Source organism: Bufo gargarizans, chromosome 6, assembly GCF_014858855.1.
Source record: "Bufo gargarizans isolate SCDJY-AF-19 chromosome 6, ASM1485885v1, whole genome shotgun sequence".
Lineage (NCBI taxonomy): Eukaryota > Metazoa > Chordata > Amphibia > Anura > Bufonidae > Bufo > Bufo gargarizans.
Genome location: NC_058085.1, coordinates 267765527 through 267790731, shown reverse-complemented (window position 1 = coordinate 267790731; position 25205 = coordinate 267765527).

Here is a 25205-nt window from a genome sequence, read left to right as displayed (position 1 = left end):
ACACGAGGCAGCTGGTCCAGGTGGACTAGGAGGTACCTGAGCAAGGTACCAGAGGTATAGACGTAGTCAGCAGGCCGAGTCATAACCAGGAGCAACAGTGCAGGACCAAAGGATGAGGTAGAGGCGAAGTCAAACAAGCAATAGGTCATGGCAGGTGACACAGGTACAGGTCAGGCAGTCCAGTTCGGCAATAGGAGAGTCAAGGCAAGCAGGCAGGGATCAAACAGGTAGAGTCCAGGAACACAAGTATAGGTCAAGTACACAGAAATATAAGCAGAGAAATCAGCAACCTTTGCAGGACACAAGGACCTTGACACTCAGGCATCTAAAAAGGGGGCTGAGCCACTTATATACATGCAGGAGGGCTAGGATTGGTCAGCGGGGTCACATGATCGAACCCAAAAAGCACAGGTTAAGGAAGTGCTGCAGGGAAGAAGCAGCAAGCATGTGCAACGAGTGCCTCCCCCCAGGGCCCTCCTCTAACGCATCCCAGGTGAAAGAATGATGAGTGGTGTAGTGAGGCCTAAATATCTCTTTGTGTCACGGTGCTCCTACCTGGATACTGCTGGACCCCAGGCTTTGGTTCTGAAGCAAATAATAGGGGGAATAATTGAGGGATTGGAAAGAATTTGAGTCCAGACCTTGAGATGAAGTTCAGCTTTACATTGAATAAACGTTTCTTCCAACAGTTACAGCCTTTGTCTTGGTTCCAGCAGGCTTTAGCATTAAACTGGCAGGCAAACTCAACTCTGCTCTATCCTTCTCTCACTGTCACTGTTATACTGACAAGCTGAATCTGTAATTTGGCTTCTTCATGCTGCACTTCACTCTGTAGTTGGACTTATCTTCAGCCCAGGAAGTTTACTCCTGGCTCCTGAGGCTTTAGGCTTCTGCATCATGGCTAGCAGAGCTTAAGGTGCTCTGGCTGGCATGGGCACGTTCAGCAGAGATGTGCCCCTGCACACCCTTCCCCTGTCTGAGAAAGACTAGACTGGAACTAGCTGGTCCCCACCCTTCTGCCACCTGCTGGTGAACCAGGCATATTACATGAACATAACAGTTGCATAAAGATTAGAAATACACAGTGTATAGGACCTGGACAGAAATACATAAGATGACATTGTAATAGCCCAATAAAGACAGTAGCAGGGTGCAGGAGTGGTAGCACCACTCTGGGGTGTTACATACCCCCTTAATTAAAACCAAGCTGGAGTGTTACACATGCTTTGGCCAGGGCTGAAAGGAAACTGTGCAGCGGATCCCAGGACAAACAGTACCTACAAGGACAGAGCTCAGGACTACAGCGGTGAATGGGGAAGTACAGGCAGCAGGTTACTGCTGAACACAGCGCCCAGGACCGCGGCGGTAAGCAGGAGAACAGTGGTGCGCAGCATCCGCAGTTACAGCCAGGCAATGCTGTTCTGGAATTCTAGGAAGTGGGTATGAAAATGAGCTCTCAGTAAGCTCTGCCTCTAATGCCACCAGTTGTGAGGTAGCTATCCTATTTTTATACATGATGTCTGAAAATATAACCTTTTTGGTAACAAAGAAGCTTTCTGTCATGTACAGTATACATTTTTAACACATACAGCCAGGTACATAAATATTGGGACACCGACACAATTCTAACATTTTTGGCTCTATACACCACCACAATGGATGCTTTAACTGCAGACTGACAGCTTTAATTTGAGGGTATTTATATCCAAATCAGGTGAACGGTGTAGGAATTACAACAGTTTGCATATGTGCCTCCCACTTGTTAAGGAACCAAAAGTAATGGGACATAATAATAATCATAAATCAAACTTTCACTTTTTAATACTTGGTTGCAGCCTGAAGTCTGAAACACATAGACATCTCCAGACACTGGGTTTCATCCCTGGTGATGCTCTGCCAGGCCTCTACTGCAACTGTGTTCAGTTCCTGCTTGTTCTTGGGGCATTTTCCCTTCAGTTTTGTCTTCAGCAAGTGAAATGCATGCTCAATCGGATTCAGGTCAGGTGATTGACTTGGTAATTGCATAACACTCCACTTCTTTCCCTTAAAAAACTCTGGTTGCTTTTGCAGTATGCCAAGTGCACTGAGAGGCGCCGTCCAATGAGTTCTGAAGCATTTGGCTGAATATGAGCAGATAATATTGCCCGAAACACTTCAGAATTCATCCTGCTGCTTTTGTCAGCAGTCACATCATCAATAAATACAAGAGAACCAGTTCCATTGGCAGCCATACATGCCCACACCATGATGCTACCACCACCATGCTTCACTGATAAGGTGGTATGCTTAGGATCATGAGCAGTTCCTTTCCTTCTCCATACTCTTCTCTTCCTATCACTCTGGTACAAGTTGATTTTGGTATCATCTGTCCATAGGATGTTGTTCCAGAACTGTGAAGGCTTTTTTAGATGTCATTTGGCAAACTTGAATCTGGCCTTCCTGTTTTTGAGGCTCACCAATGGTTTACATCTTCTGTATTCACTCTGGTGAAGTCTTCTCTTGATTGGTGACTTTAACACACAAACATCTACCTCCTGGAGAGTGTTCTTGATCTGGCCAACAGTTGTGAAGGGTGTTTTCTTCACCAGGGAAATAATTATTTTTGTTTTCTGTGGTCTTACAGGTCTTTTGGTGTTGCTGAGCTCACCGGTGCATTCCTTCTTTTTAAGAATGTTCCAAGCAGTTGTTTTGGCCACGCTTAATGTTTTTGCTATCTCTCTGAGTTTGTTGTGTTTTTTTCAGCCTAATGATGCCTTGCTTCACTTATAGTGATAGCTCTTTGGATCTCATCTTGAGAGTTGACAGCAACAGATTCCAAATGCAAATTGCACACTTGAAATAAACTTTGAACCTTTTATCTGCTCATTGTAATTGGGATGATGAGGGAATAACACACACCTGGCCATGGAACAACTGAGAAGCCAATTTTCCCATTACTTTTGGCCCTCAAATTAAAGCCGACAGTCTGCAGTTAAAGCACATCTTGTTTGTTTCATTTCAAATCCATTGTGGTGGTGTATAGAGCCAAAATTTTTACAATTGTGTCGATGTCCCAATATTTATGGACCTAACTGTATGTGGATGATGACGATATATTACATGACCTCTGTTCTAATGGTTGTAAGAGCATAAACTCTCGATGTATATGCTCGTAGTATACTAGTAGATAGCCCTTCGTAGGACAGTGACTGTAATAGAAAATGCATACACTTAAGGACAGAGTTCTTGTTTATGGACAACTTCAATCTCTATATAGAAATATCCATGCGAATTAGGAATAATAGTTTTATTGCAAAGACATCAGCTATATTGAATACACAAAATATTCAGGACCAACCAACATGGAGGTCCCTTTGCACGTTGACCCACGGACCAACTTTTATAGACACTGGTGGATTACACCCCCTTGCCCCCATGCTTGGGAAGCAGGAACTGCTTGCCACAGGGGCCACTAAGCATGGATCCCCTTGTAGTTTTTAGTGCCCACATCACACTCTAAATCCCTGTACAGTACTTCCATGTGGGCACTAAATGCACAGGAACAGTCATCCATAATTTGGTGAAGCAGAAGCATCTGAGCCGAACACACAGGTTAGGCTGGGTTCACATCACGTTTTTGCCATCCGTCTAACATATACAGAAACAGATACATTCATGGATGCCTCAGACTGATTGTTACCCCCGCGGGATGGGGCGCCGGACTCCCTCTTTCCCTCCTGTGCGCTGTACTGGCAAGCGCGGGCAGCAGGTAACTTAAATATGGTATCTGTGATCCATGCCAGAGTTTACTTTCTGCTGGAGGCCTGTACTGGTGGTTGAGCTTGCATAGGTGTGTCTCTCTTCACCTATGAAGCAGCACATACACGCCCTCTGTGTCACCAGCCTATGGGTGGATTGCAGCAGGTATTTAAAGGCGTTTCCTACCACAGGAAGATGCCTGAGCAACTCATGGTCTCTGGCTTGTCTAGCTCTAAGTGCAAAGGTGTTTCTCTTGTCTGCTTCTCTGTGTATCGGACCCTGCTGTTTGAACTCCTGGACTTTGCCTCTTTTCTGCCTGCCTCTGACCTTGGACTTTGTTTATGAACTTTGCCTGTTTGCCGCCTGCCTCTGACCTTGGACTTCGCTTACTGACCTTGCTTGATCGCTGCCTGTCCTGACCTGGAACCTCCTGGCCACACACATCCCCTCGGTGCTTGCACCAGGTACTCTGACCCCCTGATCAGCTGCCACTGGCACCTGGCAACTACCCTAATGGCTCAAGACTATCCTCACCATCAGAGGCTCTAGTGAAGACCAGGTAGTTGCTTAGTTACGCCCCTCCAGAGTGCAGCTATTCAGTGGCGCAGTGGGTCCACACCCGCTTGCATAACACTGATGCCATACAGTGGCATCTGTTTACCATACAGTTCCATTGTAAAAAAAAAAAAAAAAGTATATGTTAACATATACGTTTTTTTTACTGGACTCTGCAGGTTACAAAAGCATATTGTGCTACTCTTTTTTATCCCAATGTATATGGTAAACGAATGGTGAAAACGTGATGTGAACTCATCCTTAGTGTAACAGGAGTCCCTCCGCTACACTGCTGACTGTAGGGAACAGAGGAGTGAGTTTGGATGAGTTAGCTTCTTTTTCTCCTACCATTGGTACTGCCCACATATTGGTGTACATTCCTCTACAGTGCTTCCATGTGGGTGCTGACTGAGTGTAGCAGGAGCTCATCTCCGCTACACTGGTGAGTGGGTGGTGCAGCATAGTTTTCCCACAACCTTCACTCCCAGCTGGTGTGGGTGTGCCACAGTGTACAGTATAAACAATTAGGTGTCAAGTCCTCCTATATTGGTTCACATATACTGTATACTGTATTTTCTAGACTATAAGATGCATCCCAGGTTTAGACAACAGAAAATCAGTTCACAGCTGACATACACACACAGAACAGCTGTATACACCCCATAACAAACACAACGGGGGTCATTTATTAACTGATATACGCCTGGCGTATATCTGTCGCAGATTGTGGTGCAAGGGTTATTTGTGCTGAAATCTGAGACTTATCTCTGCTCACACCAGGTCTACAAAAAGGGGGAGTGGTGTTGGCGGAGAAGGGGGCAAGCCATCAGGCCCTTCTCAATTATAATTTTCTATGCCTGTTTTAAGCGTAGAAAATGTTTTAAATCTACCCCAGCAAGGAAGCTGGTGTAGATTTAGTCCAGAGGTGAATGCGCCGAATTATGTAGAGGATCCACCGCCAGCGCAGAAGTCTAAAACACCAGTCTTAATAAATGACCCTCAACGTTGCTACACAGCTGAAAGCTGACATACTGTATATACACACAGCACTGCTATACACACCTAACAAACACATCTCTCTCTCACACACACACACTATTATCTTTGTTAAAAGATCACATTTCTCTACACTTACACAGTATTCTGATGTTCTTTTATTGTTCCCTAGGACCTCAGGCAGAGAGAGCCTCTGAGCACTTTGCCAGATCATTAAAGTGGTTCTCCGGGACTTAAGACAATGAAAATACTTAAATATTACTTTATTGTAAATATATTCTCAAATACCTTTCATTATTTATAATGGCTCATTTTGTCTGGGGAGCAATCATCAGGGGGAACAAAATGGCCGCTGTCCCATTAGTTCACACAAAACCTGTCCTGATCACACATGAGGACGGGTTACTTTACAACACTGTGGTAAAGAGCTGCCTCATCCTCCTCTCTTGTTAGGGATAATGATCCTTAATACAGATGATAAGAATTTTAGATAAATCTCTGGGGAATCTAGTTCATGAGTAGACATGAAGTACATAGAGAAGGGACAGGACAGACTGTGGTAATGTGTTGCTGTGATAATGGAGACTGTAAACAAGTGCTGCTGCTCATTAGCCACACCTCACCCTCCTCTCATGTCTCCTCATCATCTCCATTCCCAAAGAGATTCACCTGTATTCAGGTTCATGATTCCTGACAAGCAGAGCAGAGAGGAGGATGAGGCTGCACTATGGCTCATTGTGGTGAAGTAACTTGTCCTCCTGTGTGAGTAGGACAGGTTTCATGTGTACTGATAGGACGGCAGCCATTTTATTTCTCCTAATGATTGCTCCCTAGACAAAACAAGGTAATGAAAGGTATTTGTGAATATATTTATTATAAAATAATATTTAAGTATTTACATTTTTTTAATTCCTGGAGAACCCCTTTAAGGAAGCAGTTAGAAAGGTAAATGTCTTAGCGTCATGTGGTCATCCAATCACATGGTTTTTGTATCGAAAAGGGGTCACTCTGCCTCACATAGGCTGTGACTTCTGAGTGATGATGAGGATATGGCAGTTCTTTTCAATGCAACCGAACACCTGAAAATAGTTCTCACCACAGAACTACCCTTCTGTGGATATTAGAGGTTGGAGCACATAGTGAAGTTCCAACAATTTACCATATAACAATAGGTTTTTATTATACTCACAAAAGTATAAAATCAACAAGCATTTGTGCAAACATAAAATCGTCCGTATTCACAGAGGGGCGGCTCTGTGAATACGGATGATATATAATTCTTTGTTGGTATTTTGTCAATCACATGGTGGCAGTATTTATTTTACAAACCAACACAGGACAACACTAAGGGCCCATTCACACGTCCGCAATTTCGTTCCGCATTTTGCGGAATGGAATTGCAGACCCATTCATTTCTATGAGGCAGCAGGATGTGCTGCCCGGATCCGCACTTCCGGGTCCGCAATTCCGATCCTGAAAAAAATAGAACATGTCCTATTCTTGCAATTGCGGACAAGAAAAGGCATTTTCTATGAGAATGCCGGCGATGTGCGGTCTGCAAAATGTGGACTGTATATTGCCGATGCCCGTGTTTTGCGGATCCACGGATCCATGGATCCGCAAAACACACACGGACGTGTGAATGGACCCTAAGGCATATATATATATACACTGAACAAAAATATAATCGCAACACTTTTGGTTTTGCTCCCATTTTGCATGAGCTGAACTCAAAGATCTGAAACATTTTCTACATACACTAAAGACCCATTACTCTCAAATATTGTTCACAAATCTGTCTAAATCTGTGTTAGTGAGACTGAGCACTTCTCCTTTGCCGAGATAATCCATCCCACCTCACAATCCACAATCTTTTGTGTATGTAGAAAATGTTTCAGATCTTTGAGTTCAGCTCATGCAAAATGGGAACAAAACCGAAAGTGTTGCGTTTATATTTTTGTTCAGTGTATATATATTAGATATGAGATTTGCACGCATTAATAAATTACATTTATGATGTTTTATGTGTAAACTTCTGTTTTGATGTGTGTCTTAGTTGCAAATGTATGTTTTGATGCATTTTGTTTTCAATAATTCCTGTTTGTCATGAACATGGGCATGATTGTCCACCAAGGAAACCGCAATCATCAGGTTGTCTGATTTCAGGAAATATATAAGTTTTGGGGTCCACTTCCTTTCAATGACTTTAATCCCTGTATTTCGAAGGTTGTTCCTTTTTTAAAATGTTCAGCTTAAAGACAGAATTTTACTCTTTCCAGTTCTGGTGATCGTATGAAGATATGTGCATGTAAATGTATTTTTTATTTATTGTACTCCCTTCTATAGCATCAGCATATTCTATAGTACTTTACAGATATCATCATCACTTGCTGTCCTCAGTGGAGAAAACCCACACAAACATGGGGAGAGAATTCAAACTCCATGCAGATGCTGTCTTTCGTTGGATTTGAAGCTAGGACCCCAGCGCTGCAAGACACCAGTGCTAACCACTGACCTACCATGCTGGCCATAAATTTAGGCTTAAGTGGTATGTGCCATATGAACTCTGCACACGTTGTGGTCCATATAATTTTCTGCTTGGGTTACAGTTATACCCATTAATATTAACTTTGTTTGCAATTTTTATGACAAATTACATTTGATGCAAAGTTTATTTGGTAACTTAGGGTTTATTTATAGATATTAAAACTACTGAAATTGTCCTGTTACCAGAGGTTTAAAATGTCTAAACATGCCTGGCAGTGAAAGTGTTAAAGGCAATTGGATCCCTGACCGTAATTAGACATGAGAAAATATTTCAAAAATTCAAAATATTTCAAAAATTCGATTTGGACGCTAATCAAATTTTCCCCCAAAATTTGATTTGTTCCGAATTAATTTGTCACGAAGCTTGTAGAAAGTATATCTCGGTGTAAATCACTGTGCATTGCAGCAACATGCATAGCTAGTCCTTCCTGGTAGTGAAACAGTTACTGTGCGTCAGTATGACAGGCAGGTCCCATGCAGTATATGGATGTGCTCTTCGGCGTGCATCACTATTTTGGCTCAGTTCACACTTCACTTTTTTTTTTTTTTTAACAAATCTTTATTTAAGATTATCTTCAGTATACAAAGTAAAGATAAGGTGCTTATCATACTGTAAAAACGTTAACAGAAACGTGAACAGTACAGCCATGGTCCAGCATTTACATATTAGAAATACAAAATGAAGAAGACTACACGACATGAGAAAGGCACATGATGGCAGGCGGGTTAAATATGCATAATGACATAATACTAGTACAGAAGTTGAGACACGGGAGAGTATAAGGGTGAGACAGAACCGTCAATGCCACAGTTGACCGAAGACACATTTAGTAACTGGGGATCAGGTTAGCTCTCCAACCACATCCTAGCACGAATTAAAGGTCATAATCATACAAGTAACGAAGGTCATAATTCTCGGAAGTACAACAATCATTAATCACTACTAGCAGGGTTAGCTACTGCCACATGTGCTAACGCATTTTGACTAATAGCCTGCCATTGCAGCCATGGAGCCCACATCCGTAGGTGTTTATCGTGGGACAGGGATTCCCAACTAGACATCTCCTCCAACAAGCGAATCTCCTGAACTTTGTTAATCCAGTCTGTGATCATCGGAGTTTTATTGGTAAGCCAATGAACTGGAACCAGGAGTTTTGCCGCAGCTACGAGGGAGGATGATAGAAAATGTTTGGTGAGAATGAATTTTTCATTGGGGAGATTCAACAGGACCACTAAGGGGCTCAGCGGGGACGAGGAAGGGACAATTTCCAATATGTTCTTGGAAACCATATCCCAATATGGTTGTATCAAAGGGCAAGCCCACCAGATGCGGAACAAAGTGCCCCTGGACCCTTTGCACCTCCAGCACTGCTCCGGATGTGAGGGGTCCATGGCATGCAATTTTGCTGGCGTATTGTACCACCTAGTTACCAACTTGTATGCATTTTCTTGGATCCTAATGCACCGAGAATATCTGTGAGAATGACAAAGAATCCTATCTACCGTTCCCTCATCGAATGTGGTATTAAGCTCTTTTTCCCATTGGAAAATGAACCAAGGTTTGTCCGGGCCTACTTCTTCCAACAACTTATTGTATACCCTAGATATGGCTCCTTTCCTGTTCGTTTGTTTGAGTAAACACGTGTCATACCAAGTAGGGTCTAGTTTATTAGGGGTGCAGGCCAGATATTGAGTACATATTTTTTGGAACTGGGAATATTGAGTGGGCGACCATGGGATGTGAGGAAAACTCGTTTGCAAGCTTTGAATAGAAGGGATTGACCTTTTTTCTAAGATATCCCCAATTGCTACATTTCCCAGTGCCCTCCATAGTCCCAAGTCGTCTTGGAATCCCTGAATTACTAAATACGGAACGTAGCAAGTGGGAGTGTACGGAGACATGCATGGGGAGCTGCGCAGGAGTGGTGATATCTTTGACCAGGTAACCATGACCCCTTGCATAGAGTTGAGTCCCCCTTTACCCATGGTATGGCTCGTCACTAGTTTTGGGTCCCATAATGCCGCCACTCCCCTGGGGCCCAATATATTCCTAGCTATTTTGCAGCCAAGTTTTGTATTCATAGGGTTGCAATCTTCGGAGTGTAGTCTAAGCTGAACAGCTCTGTAATATGCTGCAACATCAGGGAGACCAAATCCTCCTCTAAATGTGGGTTTGGTGAGGATCTTATATGCCAACCTAGGCTTATAGCCTCCCCATACAAATGAGGAAAAGAGACTACGGATTCTTGCAAGGAAAGATTGAGGGAGGGGGATAGGTAAGGTCTGAAGAGTGTATAATATTCTAGGAAGGATGTAGGTCTTTAATAAATTTTTCCTCCCTAACCAGGATAAGAAGGGAATCCTTATATCAGCTAATTGTTGTTTTATGCTGTCGTATAGTGGCGAGTAATTCTGATGGAACAGCAAACTAGGGTCTTTAGTTACGTTGATTCCTAGGTACTTAATATGGGAATTATTCCACTCAAACGGGAAATCCCTCTCTAATTTCATAACAGATAAGTGGGAGATGTTAATACCCATTGCCGTACATTTAGAGAGATTGATCTTAAAATTGGAAAGGGCGCCATACACTTCCAATTGTTGTAAGAGAGCTGGGAATGCCTTTTCAGGGTTGGTCAAAAATATGAGCATGTCATCTGCAAACGTGGCGACAGTGTGTAAGTCTATGCCTATTGTGAGCCCCTGAATTCCAGGATCTTGCCTCAGGGATTGTATAAATGTCTCCAAGCACAAAATAAACAATGTGGGCGAGAGCGGGCAACCCTGGCGCGTCCCGTTCGAGATCTTAAATGGAGGTGACAGGATACCGTTCACTTGCACTTTTGCGGAGGGGTTAGAATACAGAGACAGCACCGCCCTCACAAATTGGGGGGGGAGGCCAAACTTATGCAATGTGGCTTCCATGTAGTCCCAGGCCACTCTATCAAACGCCTTTTCGGCATCGGTGCTGAGGAATACAAGCTTCTTCCCTTGTTTTAAAGCAAATAGCTGAGCTTGAAGAACTCTGAAGGTGCTGTCTCTGCATTCCCTACCCCCCACAAAGCCTGATTGTTCAGGGGATATGATCCCCGGGAGTAAAGGGGATAGCCTATTGGACAGGACCTTAGTGCAATAAATTCTCCCCTAATCACCGCCTTATGCGCCTCCCTAACTATCGCATAGGACATATTGGGCGTTGTGTTGGTAGAGAAGTATGACCGTAGTTTTTGCGAGATGTTATCTACCTGAGTCTGCGAATCCAGAAGGGTGTGATTCAACCTCCAGGTCCACTCCCTGCCACACAATTCTGGAAACCCAATGACAAGGGAGACCGGCGCATGGTCAGAGACCGTGATATTGTGGAGAGTGGAGGACTTAACAGCTGGTAAGTATTTATCCTGCACAAAGAGGTAATCCAACCTCTGGTAAGATTTGTGAGGGTTAGAATAGAACGTGTAATCATGCCTGTCACCATGCGCCGATCTCCAAACATCACTAAGGTGCAAAGATCTAAGGCGTGTCTGAACTGTTTTGAGGGCACGGAATGAGACGGCTGATTTCTGGGCAGAGGAGTCAAGCAAAGGGTTCAAGGCGAGATTAAGATCTCCGCCGATTAATAGGCCAGCAGCAAATGGACCAATCCTGTCCAGCACTTCTGTCAGCCAACTAACCGTCTTCACATTTAGCGCATAAAGATTACATATTGTGACAGTTACGTGTCCTATCTCTCCCTTCAATAATAGGTATCTCCCCTCCGGATCTTTCACTACGGATTGAAATGTAAAAGGGGTGCCCCGCCTGAAGCCTATACTGACTCCTCTGGCCGCAGAACTACTGGAAGTAGCATGATACCACACATTAAAAATTCTAAATTAGGAACGTGCGAGTGGGAGAAATGGGTCTCTTGGAGGAGTATTATATCCGCACCAATTCTCCTGAGAACCTGAAACACTCTACTGCGTTTTCTAGCACTATTACATCTATGTACATTAAGGGTGGAAAAACATAGAGTTAACGGAGCCATCTTAGTAAAGTGACATTCTGCAGATTGAGGTCATGTGTCTGACTAGACCACTTGGATGTACTAAACAGGTCAATGAACAGAATAAAACAACAACTGTAACTCAAAGGTAATAGCAAAGAAGTACAGACTTTTGGACCGGGGGGGAGATGAAAGGATTGCACATGTAGACACCATGTGTATCCCAACCAGCCCAGAACCCCACTTCTAAGCCTCATGCACATTAATTTAGAGTTTAAAAAAGTAAAGCTATCCTGACCAACATTTTTTGTTTTGTTGAGGAAGGAAAGGTACAATACAAAGCAGCCTGACAGAGCGTAACTATAGGCAACCTAGTCACACAGCTATGGGCTTATAGCCAAATATGAAGTTAGCAAATGAAAATGCCAGTGACTCTGTCTGTCGTGGAAATACTAAAAGGCAGGGTAATCAACAGGGACGCAGTCCGGCCATAACAACAATGCTACAACTGCTAAGAGGAAGAAAAATGGCATTAACAGCGAACCCTTAGTCCGGATCTCCAAGGGGCCATGCTCTCTTGTTCTTCCCAGCTCTTTGAGGTTTCGGTTTCATCCATCTAGACACCTGGGGGAGCGGAGGTAAGTCCTCCACAGGTAGGACGGGTAACCAGGAGGGAATCTCAATCGGAGGCTGTTGTAGTGCTTCCCAAACCGGTGGCAGGTCCTCAGGCGATCGGACGGTGTAACGGCGGTTTCCTACTGTGATAGAAATCCCAAATGGGAAGAGCCATCGATATGGGAACTTGGACGACCGTAGGAGATCAGTGAGGGGCTTCAATAAGCGCAGTTTTTGCAATGTGGATGCAGCTAAGTCCTGATAAACTTGAACCTGGACACCTTGGAGCTTCACTTCTCCTTGCTTCCTAGCCGCTTGGAGGATCAATTCGGTGTCTCTGTAGCTCTGGATAACGCAGATTATATCTCTTGGATTGTCTCGGGACGCCGGCTTCGGTTTTAATGCTCTGTGCACTCTTTCCACAGTGATGTGTGCCGCTTGCTCTGGGCCTAGTAGCATGCTGAAAAGGGAGTCCATGACTTGAAATAAGTCCTCCTTATCATCCGCCTCTGGGAGCCCCCTGAGCCTGATGTTCCTCCTTCTATTCCTGTTCTCCTGATCCTCCATTTGAAGCAGGAGTGTATTCATCGCCATGGTATGCGAGAGCAGGGAGTCTTTTACCGCTGCATTGAAGGTGAGTATGGCGTCCTGCGACTGCTCCAGCGTCTCAACGCGGTCGCACGTCCGCTTTAATCGCCACCAGGTCCGCGGCTAGAGGGGCAAGTGCTCGCTGTAGGGCTTCTTCAAGAAATTCCCTAGTGAGGCCAGGTCTCTCGTCGCTGTGCGATGCACTGTCATCTCCTGGAAGCTGGGCTGAAACATGGTCTCCTACAGCCGAGCCGGGAGGTTTCGGCGCCATCTTGGAGGGCCGCGCCGGCGGCTGGGCAGCCGGTTTACTCAGGAATTTGTCCATCTCTAGGCTGGAGCTTGGGTCCTCTTTACGCCCCGGTGCAGTCTGCATACAATCCTTCGGCTGGATCTTCATGCCGAGGTCAGGATAGCTCTGAAAATGAGGCTTAGACGGGTTATGGTGGCGAGAGCTCTGCTAACAAGCAGCCGCCATCTAGCTCGGTCAGACCACGCACCCAGTTCACACTTCACTTATTAGGTCAGTTATGGGTCCAAAATATAGAACAGGTACAGATCATTTCATGATACCTTATCTGTGAGTAGGATTGGATCCTAATTTTGGCTCACCATACAGTAACTGCTGAAATTAACTGAAGTGTGAACTCATCAGGTATAATGTACTTAACCGTGCAGTGTCCTAAGATTCTACTATAGAGTCTGCTGTTTCCACAGAGATTGCTAGTTAACCTGTTAGCCACTGATTCTACTAAATTGTGAAAGAGCAGTCTCATTTCACTATTTGTGGGGTGTCCACATTGATTGATATATATTCAAACCGTCTGCTGTTTCCACATAGATTGCTAGAGAACCTGTTCTTTTACCTACTGAAACAAGTAGTGACGCCATGACAAAGTGGGGAGGGTGTCAGCAGTAAGCTTGTATTGACGTCAATGTTTCACTTAATAAGAAGAACCCCCCCCCCAAAAAAAAATAAAAAAAATATGGAGTATCCACCTTCACATGGTCAGTAATTGATCAGTATTGGTAAGGCAAAAACAGGAGTGGGTCCAAAACAGAGATGGCATGTGAAGGAAATATTTGCATGTCTTCTTTGTTTTGGACCCACTCCTGCTTTTGGATTCCAAATCATGATCAAATACTGATGCAAAATACTGACCGTGTAATAGATGCCTAATGCTTAATTTACATGAGTTTTGGCCATTTGCGTCTGACATTGGTTTTACTCAGATGGAAAAGAAGTCTTGCATGCAGGATGGCCTCTATTACACGGTCAGTATTTGGTCAGTTTTTTTCAAAACCCCGGACGGTGTGCTGTCCGGGTTTTTTGTGGACCCGTTGAAATGAATGGGTCCGCATCCTATCCGCAAAAAAAACGGATCGGACACTGAAACAAAATACGGTCGTGTGCATGTAGCCTTAAGGACACAGCCAATTTTGTATTTATTTTTTACATTTCCATTCATATAGCATATGAGGGCTTGTTAATGTCACCGTTTAATATTCCATACAACGTATTAGGAAGTGGGAGAAAATATTAATGGGGTGGAATTGGAAAAGAATGCAATTTCAGCATTGTTTTACAGGTTTTATATTCACTGGGAGATAAAAATGATATATTACCCTTGTTATGCACGTCCATATGATTACCGCAATACCACATTTATATAGTTTTTGTTATATTTAAATGCTTTTAAAATAAAAATCTAGAAAAAAAAGCAAATGTCCTTGCATCACCATATTCTGACATGCATAACCCACCTCTTTAGGCTCTGGGCTAGCTCTGAATCACAGATAGTATTCTGAGCCTAATTTGCCATGTGAGAGGATGTGTATTGTTGAATGTGTCTGGCAGATCTTAGGGTGGATTTTATCATGGAGAAGAAGCACAGGGTCAGTCAAAGTTCTGTGTGTTTATGTTTTATACTGAGATCAGCTTCTTGCAAATAGAAAGCTTTATATAATGTACTGCAATCACTGCTATCGCAGTGGTTCCTATACAAATAGGTTAAATTTGCTAATTTCATATGTACGCTGCCATTACCAAATGGTCCTGTGTGTATTTTCATACACCTCAGACTGAAGCCGATTAATAGATCTGCCATTGCTGATGGTGGCTATTTATCACCGGCCCCATCATGCCACTGGTGCTGTTTGCCTGCATACCATGATGTTCCATGCTGTATAGCTGCCACTGCAGCTGCTACTCCCCCTACAGCCACTACCATTACCGCTACACAGTCGCACATCTACTGCCTTGCCAATACTACTGCTAACCCTACACACCCACAATCTACTGTTTTGTATGCTCCATGCCGTGCTGCTATTGCTGCCGCTATGATTTCTGCTATGATTTCTCCATATGAGGGCTTTGTTTTTTGCAGGACAAGCAATTCCTCCACAAGTTTACATTTTTTTCCCTACGGCGTTCCCTATGTGGCAAAACAATCTCAGAATGGCTTGGATAAGTAAAAGCCTTTAGGTGAAAACTGTCTCTGTCCTGAAGGGGTTAATAGTAGCAACAGGTGTAACAGAAATACTTCTTTAAAGGCTATGGACACTTTTGTGGACATTCTTTTTAAATGAATGCATACAAGCTTATTTTTTTGTTAAAAATCATTTTTCAATAGTATTTTATTAAAATTGTTTAACATTTTTTTCCCTAAATCTTTCAATTTCAGTGCATCTGTACATGATTGCTTTTACTGCTGTGATGACTTAATCTGTGTAGCTCTTATGTCTAGTTCCCTGGCAGCTCATAAACACACATTTAAGCCATATTCTTATTATTTTGATCATAATTTAGCTTGAAGGGGCTATCTAAGACTAAGGTCTCATGTACATGGCCGTTGTGCGGCTGTTCCGTGCATTGGGGACCACAATGTCCGTGCAGCGGTCGGGACAGATCGAGACCCATTCAACTTGAATGGGTTCGTGATCCGTCCGCACCGCTAAAAAATAGAACATGTTCAATTCAAGTTAATTGGTCTGCATCCATAATGCGTGGAGCACGCGGCCGGTGCCCGCATATTGCGGACCCGCTATTCGCGGGCCACAATACGGCCACAGCCGGGCAACAGCTGTGTGCATGAGGCCTAAGACAGGCCTCTCAGATTGGCTGACCTGCAGTAATGATAATACTTTCCTGGTCCCTGCCGCTGGTTTTGGTCTCCATAGCTCCACAACGTTAATCTCAGTGCAGCAGGGAGATGAAGAGCCGGCTGTGGAGTGATGGAGAACAAAGCCAGCAGTTGGGACCAGGTAAGTATGATCACCACCACCGATCAGCCATTCTGGGAGATCTGTTATAGTCTCAGATAACCCCTTGAAATCTATTAGGAAAGTAATGTAAAGACCATAGATTGAGCCATCTGAGCAGCTCTCTGATGGATATAGTCTGAAGAAATAGCCTGCAGATGCAGTAAAACTGAAAGATATATAGTAAAGCTTTTAATAAAGACCAATTAAAAAAAAACTACCCCTAAATTAGTAGAATGCAATAAAAATCTGCCCTCAAAAGTGTCCATAGCCTTTACTTGCATTGAAGCCAACTCCCCTGTGCATGGATAGACTATCTGGAGTCTCTGAAAGAAGACTGTAGGGAAGCTGGGAATATATCTGTTCTTGAGTGACAAAATATCTCTATCTGGCTGTCTGATGGACAGGTCTGAGTTTGGTGAATGCTAGGAGAACATTACCTGCCTGACTGCATTGTGCCAACTCTAAAGTTTGGTGGAGGAGAAAAAATGATATGAGGTTGTGTTTCAGCGGTTGGCTTAGGCCCTTTAGTTCCAGTGAAGTGAAGGGAAATCTTAATTCTGACATTGTGGACAACTGTGTGCTTTCAACCTTGTGGGAACAGTTTGGCAAAGTTTCTTTTCTGTTCCTACATGGCTGAGCCCCAGTTAATAAAACCAAAGTCCATAAAGGCATGGATGGGTGAGTTTGCTGTGGAATAACTCAACGGGTCTGCACAGAGTGCTGATCTTAACCCCATTGAAAACCTTTGAGATAAGGTAGAACAGAGATTGTGAGACAGTCCCTCTCATTCAACATTAATATCTGACCTCAAAAATGCTCTTCTGGATGAATGAGCAAAATTCCCACGGACACACCTCAAAATCTTGTAGAAAGCCTTACAGGAGAGTGGAAGCTGTTCTAGCCTGAAGGATGGGGGTATGGGGCCTCCACTTCTTTCTCAAGCTCCTATACTGCATTTTGATGGTGGTCGTAGCCCAGATGTTATGTCATCAGTCTACATACGTATTTAATATGTCTTCATAGGTAGGTGATTACTAATGATTAGTGACGAGTGAGCACGAGTGGCCTGAACACATTGCTATATTCGTGTGCTCGGCCGAGCACCCGAGTATAATGGAAGTCAATGGGAAACAACCAGGCACCCCCTGCTTGGAAGAGAAGAGGGTGTCTGGTTCATAAAAAATAAGTTAGAAATTGATGAAAAGCCCATCAAAATGGTTTGGAAACAGCATTAAGAGGATATCTGGATGCGTCTTAGACTCCTATTATGTACGACATACAATAGACAACCACACAAAGGCTGTATGCCAAAAGCCAAGTATATGCAAGCCATCAATCTATCCATGAGACAGATGACAGGCTTAGTCAGCATACCTTACAATGGCAGCCTTGTGCACTATGAGATATTCCAAACTAGCTCTCATCTGACTGAGAACCAGTAAACCTCAAAGTTATTTTGCATCTGTTGGATGGCTTGGGTGGACCTGCACACCTAGATCAATATCATTAGGGTGACAAAAAGTTTTCTGATTGTCCAAACATAATATTCAGTAACTTTTCTATACAGTTTTGTCATGTAAAAACGAATTCGCATAAACATGAGCATATGGGAAGACATGCAAATGAGCAGAATCTGCCTTGTTTTTCAGCTGTCATAAGACTATGAAAACCAATAGATGGCGCTATTGAGTTATGAACAGAGCCCTCTATTGGTTTCACAGTCTTAAGAAAAGACAAATATTCTTGTCAGAAGACTATGAAACCAATAGAGGGCGCTGTTCATAACTCAATAGCGCCCTCTATTGGTTTCATAGTCTTCTGACAAGAATATTAGACTGAGTCTTATGACAAGCTTATTAGTGTAGCCTTTTGCATGGAAAATTCGCAATATAAATAATATTAGAATATTCACGATCTACACTAGGATGATATCTGACACTGGGAAAGCTGGGTAATAACTCAGTGATAAAATTTGACACTAGGAAAGCTGGGTAATAACTCGTGATCTACACTGAATTATTATCTAGCTTTTCCAGTGTCAGATATTATCACTGACTTACTACATAATTATTACATAATATTCGCTATATTGCTCTATATTAGTTTTTTAGAATATTCGTAATATTCTAAAAAGTAATATATAGCAATAATATCTGACATTGGAAAAGCTGGGTAATAACTCAGTGTAGATCACGAGTTATGCCTGGGGTTCTATTAACTTCCATTGTATTAAATTGTATTCGAGCACTCGGATCTGCCGAGCATAGCGATGCTCGAGCCAAACAGCAGATCGGCCGAGCATGCTCGCTCATCACTACTAATGATAACATTTGTGAGTTTCTGCGAACATGAAACCTATCCCATACATAACTCTTACTGCATTGCAGAACTACAGAAGTGTAGTGCAGTTTGAAAATATTTTGGTACAATCTTGGCACTGGCACGTAAATTGATTTCCCAATAATTTGCTATTCCTGCCTTTCACGGTAATTACTGGAAAGCTCATTTGTAACTGCATCCTTTCATACCCTGTGAGTAATTTTGCTTAGAAGGGCAGAATCTTACATGTTCTTTTCAGTTGCATTCCCTAGATTAGAACGCATTATACAGAAGTTTTGTGCATGTGATGGGAACCATCGTAGTAGCTATCTTTTAAAGGGACACTGACAGGCCTAATAAGCATATTTAGGTATCACAGTACAGGTCTTCTAAAGTGTATTAAAATCATCTAAGTAGCCTGGGTGAAGCGTCTTCAATCTGCCCAAGGGGCGGTGTTTCATCTCCACTTGTGCCCAGCCAGCCTCGCCCCAACTGCCGTTTTGAAGCGCCGCCCCTTGGGCAGATTGAAGACGCTTCACCCAGGTTATAAAACTTCAGTTTACTGTGTGTATAAGGTGGACAGGGGGGATAATTAGATGATTTTAATACACTTTAGAAGACCTGTAGATATATATACCTAAATATGCTTGTTGGGCCTGTCAGTGTCCCTTTAAGGACCCTTACACACCTGATTTTGATCTAGCAATTTTTGTTCAGTACAAAAAAGTGCCCCAGAAACCGCCTGTGGTTTTTCTGATGTTTTATTAGTGGTGTTTTTTTGTTTGTTTTTTGTGAGCTATTTTTTTTTTTTGTGGCTATGTCAAAATGCCAGACAAAATCACAAATGCTTTGACTTTAAACTATGCCATAAATGAACACCCCTAATAATACTATCAATTTTAATGTCTGCAGCCCTCCGTTTAAGTCTAGTCCGGGTATTGGGCTGGCCACTCCATAACGTCAATCTTGTTGGTCTGGAACCAAGATGTTGCACATTTACTGGTGTGTTTGGGGTCGTTGTCTTGTTGGAACACCCATTTCAAGGGCATTTCCTCTTCAGCATAAGGCAGCGTGACCTCTTCAAGTATTCTGATGTATTCAAACTGATCCCTGATCCACGGTATGCGATAAATAGGCCCAACACCGTAATATGGGAAACATCCCCATATCATGATGCTTCACAGTGTACTATGGCTTGAATTTAGTATTTGGGGGTTCGTCTGACAAACTGTCTCCGGCCACTAGACCCAAAAAGAACAATCTTACTTTCATCAGTCCACAAAATGTCTCTTTAGGCCAGTCAATGTGCTGTTTGGCAAATTGTAGCCTCTTCAGCATATGTCTTTTTTTCAACAGTGGGACTTTGCGGGGGCTTCTTGCAGATAGCTTGGCTTCACATAGGCGTCTTCTAATTCAACGTCCCGGTCCCCAGGGGAGAACGCGTGAGGTTCACGGTGGGCCGACGGGTGCAACAGTTCATCGTGTACTCACGGTTAGCAGATGCCTCCCTGGGCTAGCAGTGCAATGACAGGGAGAACAGCTCCAGATTCTCCGGGGCACACTCTATTACAGGGGACACTGGCCAGGTGGTGATCGAGGTGGTGATTGGATTTTTTGGGTGCCTGTGCGGCTGGGCCACTGACTTAGATAATGTTGTGACACCAGCACCTTGGTGGTGCAAAATGATGAGAGTGGTTGTAGTATGGAGATAGAAGAATGAGGCAGGGTTTGAATCTAACTAAGTAACTTTACTGTAACCAGGATCTTAAAAGCAATTTTACATCTAGTTATAAACAGTCTCTTATGAATATGTAGGTTGGATGTGGCAAATCCCCGTAACAGGTTGTATAAGTGGCTATAGGCTATAGTAGAAGGTTGTGTACTCACTGGTATTTAGCTCTTTGTCTTGCTCCAATCTCAGTAAGTGTGATTCAAGTCCTTATCTTCTATACACAAGTGATGTAACAGATGGCCTGTCTGTCCCTGAAGTAATGGTGAGGCTGCCGGAAGATAATAAACCTTCACCTTATTAGAGGCGCCTAGAGCCTAGAATAATGGCTATTGTCCTTCCTTTGTCTTTCCACAATGAAATTTGTAAAATCCACTTGGCACTCCGGAAGAGTAGACGGTAGAATAAAGACTTCACCTCTGCCTATTTTCCTTGCTTGAGACTAAGACCATGAATTGGCTCCTCTGGGCGGTGGAGCTGATTTTGGCTATTCTTCTATTCATTCGGATGGTAGTTTTTCGCTTTCTTCCATGTCTTTCAGGTTTTGGTTGCATTTGCGATCATTTTAGCTGAGCAGTCTATCATTTTTTGCACTTCATTATATGTTTTCCCCTATCCAATCAACTTTTTAATCAAGGTACGCTGTTCTTCTGAACAATGTCTGGAACGACCCATATTCCTCAGAATTTCAGAGAGAAATGAACTGTAACCAGCATGTACAACATTTGCTGCCTTCCTTTTTTAAATAAGGGCAATAATTGTCACCTGTTCCATCTGTTTTTCAAAGAATGAATGACCTAACTAATTGAACTCCTCACTGCTATTATTTTGAACATGCCCCTTTCAATTAGTGATTCAATTACAAATAATCAGCCATGACTTTTTGTTCTGTTTGTTTCTATTACTCTACTACATCTGTAGGTAAATAATTTGCCATGTAGAAATATCATTTCTACCAAAAACAGTGATTGATCAGGTTAGTGATGTCTGACAGCTATTATTTTGAACACCACTGTATATGGATATCCTGCTCTTTTCCATCACATTATACACTGCTCGTATCCATGGTTTTGACCACTCTGCAATCCAGCAGTGGTGGTCATGCACGTATCGTAACAGATACGTGTTGTGTATAATGTGATGGAAAGGTGGCAATATGAATAATAACAATATATTAGTAAGTGCCTTGTATTAACTTTCTCTACATGATAAATGCAATTTACTGAAGTGAGAAAACCCCTTTAACCATTTAGGCATAAATATCTGGCATGACATTTATCAAATCTTAACCTCCTCAGATTGCACATAATCTGCAGTATATTTAAAAGTGTTGCCCTACCATAATGACCTATCTACAGGATAGGTGGTAAATATCAGATTGCTCAGATTGCTGGAGTCTGACTGCTGGAACACCCACTGATCATGGAAAAAGGGGTCCTGAGACATTCAATTACATTACCGCTAATCTATGTACACAAGGTTCTTAAAGGGTTTCTACCACTTGGATTTGACATAATTAGGTGTCAGACACTAGCGCTCCGCTAGTGTCTGCTCTGCCAAACTATCCTGCTATAATAGGCGCAGTGGAGATATCTGAGCAGGGAAGCGGTCGGACATTCACTGCGCATGCGCCGAATACAGCCGCGCACGGCGCATGCGCGTGAAGTCGTCCGTTTGCTGCATTCCGAAGCAGATGGGCGGGCTGGAGGGAGGCGCTGAGCGGCGGCATCTTGAGAAGGTAGACCGATCCTCTAGGTGCTAATGACGCCCCCATAGCACCTAGAGGGTCATTAGCATATTAATAAAAGTTCTTTTTTTAGGTAAACGGCTGCCCCAAAATCTATTATAGCAGGATAGTTTGGCAGAGCAGACACTAGCGGAGCGCTAGTGTCTGACACCTAATTATGTCAAATCCAAGTGGTAGAAACCCTTTAAAGGGATTGTCTCACTTCAGTAAGTGGCATTTATCATGTAGAGAACGTTAATACGAGCAACTTACTAATACTGTTATTATCCATATTGCTTCCTTTGCTGGCTGGATTCATTTTTCCATCAGATTATACACTGCTCATTTCCATGGTTACAGACCACCCTGCAATCCAGCAATGGTGGTCATGCTTGCACACTATAGGCAAAAGCGTCAGCCTCTCTGGTGGTCGGGACCATGGGAGCACACATAGGCTAGTGCTTTATCCTATAGAGTGCAAGCACAACCACTACTGATGGATTGCAGGGTGGTTGTAACCATGGAAACGAGCAGTATATAATGTGATGGAAAAATGAATCCAGCCAGCAAAGGAAGCAATATGGATAATAACAATATATTAATAAGTGGCTTGTATTAACTTTCTCTACATGATAAATCCGACTTACTGAAGTGAGACAACGACTTTAACCCCATAGGGACACAGCCTTATTTCACCTTAAGGACCAGGCCATTTTTTGCAAATCTGACCACTGTCACTTTAAGTGCACATAACTTTAAAACGCTTTGACTTATCCAGGCCGTTCTGAGATTGTTTTTTCGTCACATATTGTACTTCATGACAGTGGTAAAATGAAGTCAAAAAAATTATTTTTTTTTGCACAAAATAATACCTAATTTACCCCAAAATTGCAAAAATTAGCAAATTTCAAAGTTTCAGTTTCTCTACTTCTGTAATACATAGTAATACCCCCAAAAATTGTGATGACTTTACATTCCCCATATGTCTACTTCATGTTTGTAGCATTTTGGGAATGATATTTTATTTTTTGGGGATGTTACAAGGCTTAGAAGTTTAGAAGCAAATTTTGAAATTTTTCAGAAATCTTCAAAATCCCACTTTTTATGGACCAGTTCAGGTTTGAAGTCATATTGTGAGGCTTAGATAATAGAAACCTCCCAAAAATGACCCCATCTAAGAAACTACACCCCTTAAGGTATTCAAAACTGATTTTACATACGTCGTTAACCCTTTAGGTGTTGCACAAGAGTTATTGGCAAATGGGGAAGAAATTTGAGAATTTCATTTTTTTGTCTAATTTTCCATTTTAACCCATTTTTTCCACTAACAAAGCAAGGGTTAACAGCCAAACAAGACTGTATCTTTATTGCCCTGACTCTGCCGTTTACAGAAACACCCAATATGTGGCCGTAAACTACTGTACGGCCACACAGCGGGGCGTAGAGTGAAAGGTGCGCCGTATGGTTTTTGGAAGGCTGATTTTTATGGACTGGTTTATTTACACCATGTCCCATTTGAAGCCCCCTGATGCACCCCTAGAGCAGAAACTCCCTAAAAGTGACCCCATCTAAGAAAGTACACCCCTCAAGGTATTCAAAACTGATTTTACATACGTCGTTAACCCTTTAGGCGTTGCGCAAGAGTTATTGACAAATGGGGATGAAATTTGAGAATTAGATTTTTTTGTCTAATTTTCCATTTTAACCCATTTTTTCCACTAACAAAGCAAGGGTTAACAGCCAAACAAGACTGTATCTTTATTGCCCTGACTCTGCCGTTTACAGAAACACCCAATATGTGGCCGTAAACTACTGTACGGCCACACAGTGGGGCGTAGAGTGAAAGGTGCGCCGTTTGGTTTTTGGAGGGCTGATTTTTATGGACCGGTTTATTTACACCGTGTCCTGTTTCAACCCCCCTGATGCACCCCTGGAGTAGAAACTCCCTAAAAGTGACCCCATTTTGGAAACTATGGGATAAGGTGGCATTATTTGGGGGACTATTTTTAGGGTACATATGATTTTTGGTTGCTCTATATTACATTTTTGTGAGGCAAGGTTACCAAAAATTGAGATTCTGAAATTTCATCTCCATTTGCCATTAACTGTTGAGGAACACCTAAAGGGTTAATAAAGTTTGTATAATCAGTTTTGAATACCTTGAGGGGTGTAGTTTCTTTGATGGGGTCACTTTTAGGGAGTTTTTACTCTAGGGGGGCATCAGGGGGGCTTCAAAAGGGACATGGTGTCAATAAAAAAGGCCATCAAAATCGGCCTTCCAGAAACCATGTCGGTCCTTTCCTTTTGCGGCCTCCCTTTTACTGATACAGCAGTTTACGACCACAAATATGGCATTTCTGTAAACTGCAGTATCAGGGTAATAAATATTAACTTTTGTTTGGTTGTTAACCCTTGTTTTGTTACCGAAAAAAACGGATTGAAATGAAAAAGTGCCAAAAATTGAGTTTTTGGCACCGTTTTCATATTTTTTTTTTAACCGTGTTAATCTGGGGGGTTGGGTCATGGGATATTTTTATAGAGGAGATTCTTACGGACGCGGCGATACCTAATAAGTCTACTTTTTTTTTATAATTATTTAGGTTTTTGACTATATTATCCTTTTTGATACCCAAACATTTTTTTGGTATCTCTAAAGTCTAGGTGTCATTTTTTTATTTATTTTTTATCTGATTATCTTATGTGGGGGCTCATTTTTTGCGGGACGAGCGGACGGTTTTTCTGGCACTATTTTGGGGGCTATATGACTTTTTGATCGCTTGCTATTAAATTTTTTGTTATGTTTGGTGACAAAAAAAAATCTTTTTTTTGCACTTTTTTTTTTTTTTTTGGACCGTGTTAATCTGGGGGGGTTGGATCATGGGGTATTTTTATAGAGGAGATTATTACCGACGCGGCGATACCTAATATGTATACTTTTAATAAATTATTTTAGTTTTTTTGGGTGTCTCAAGTCTGAGAACCATTTTTTTTTTTATCCCATGTCAGTCCTAAATTGGGATATAAATTTAGTACTCCATGGAAGTGTGATACTCCCTGAAGCAACCAATAATGCAGAGGCCCGGATGATCGGGGCACGTGTCACATTGAGTTGTGGTGTCCTTCCGTATCCCCCTCCTGTGACACACTCT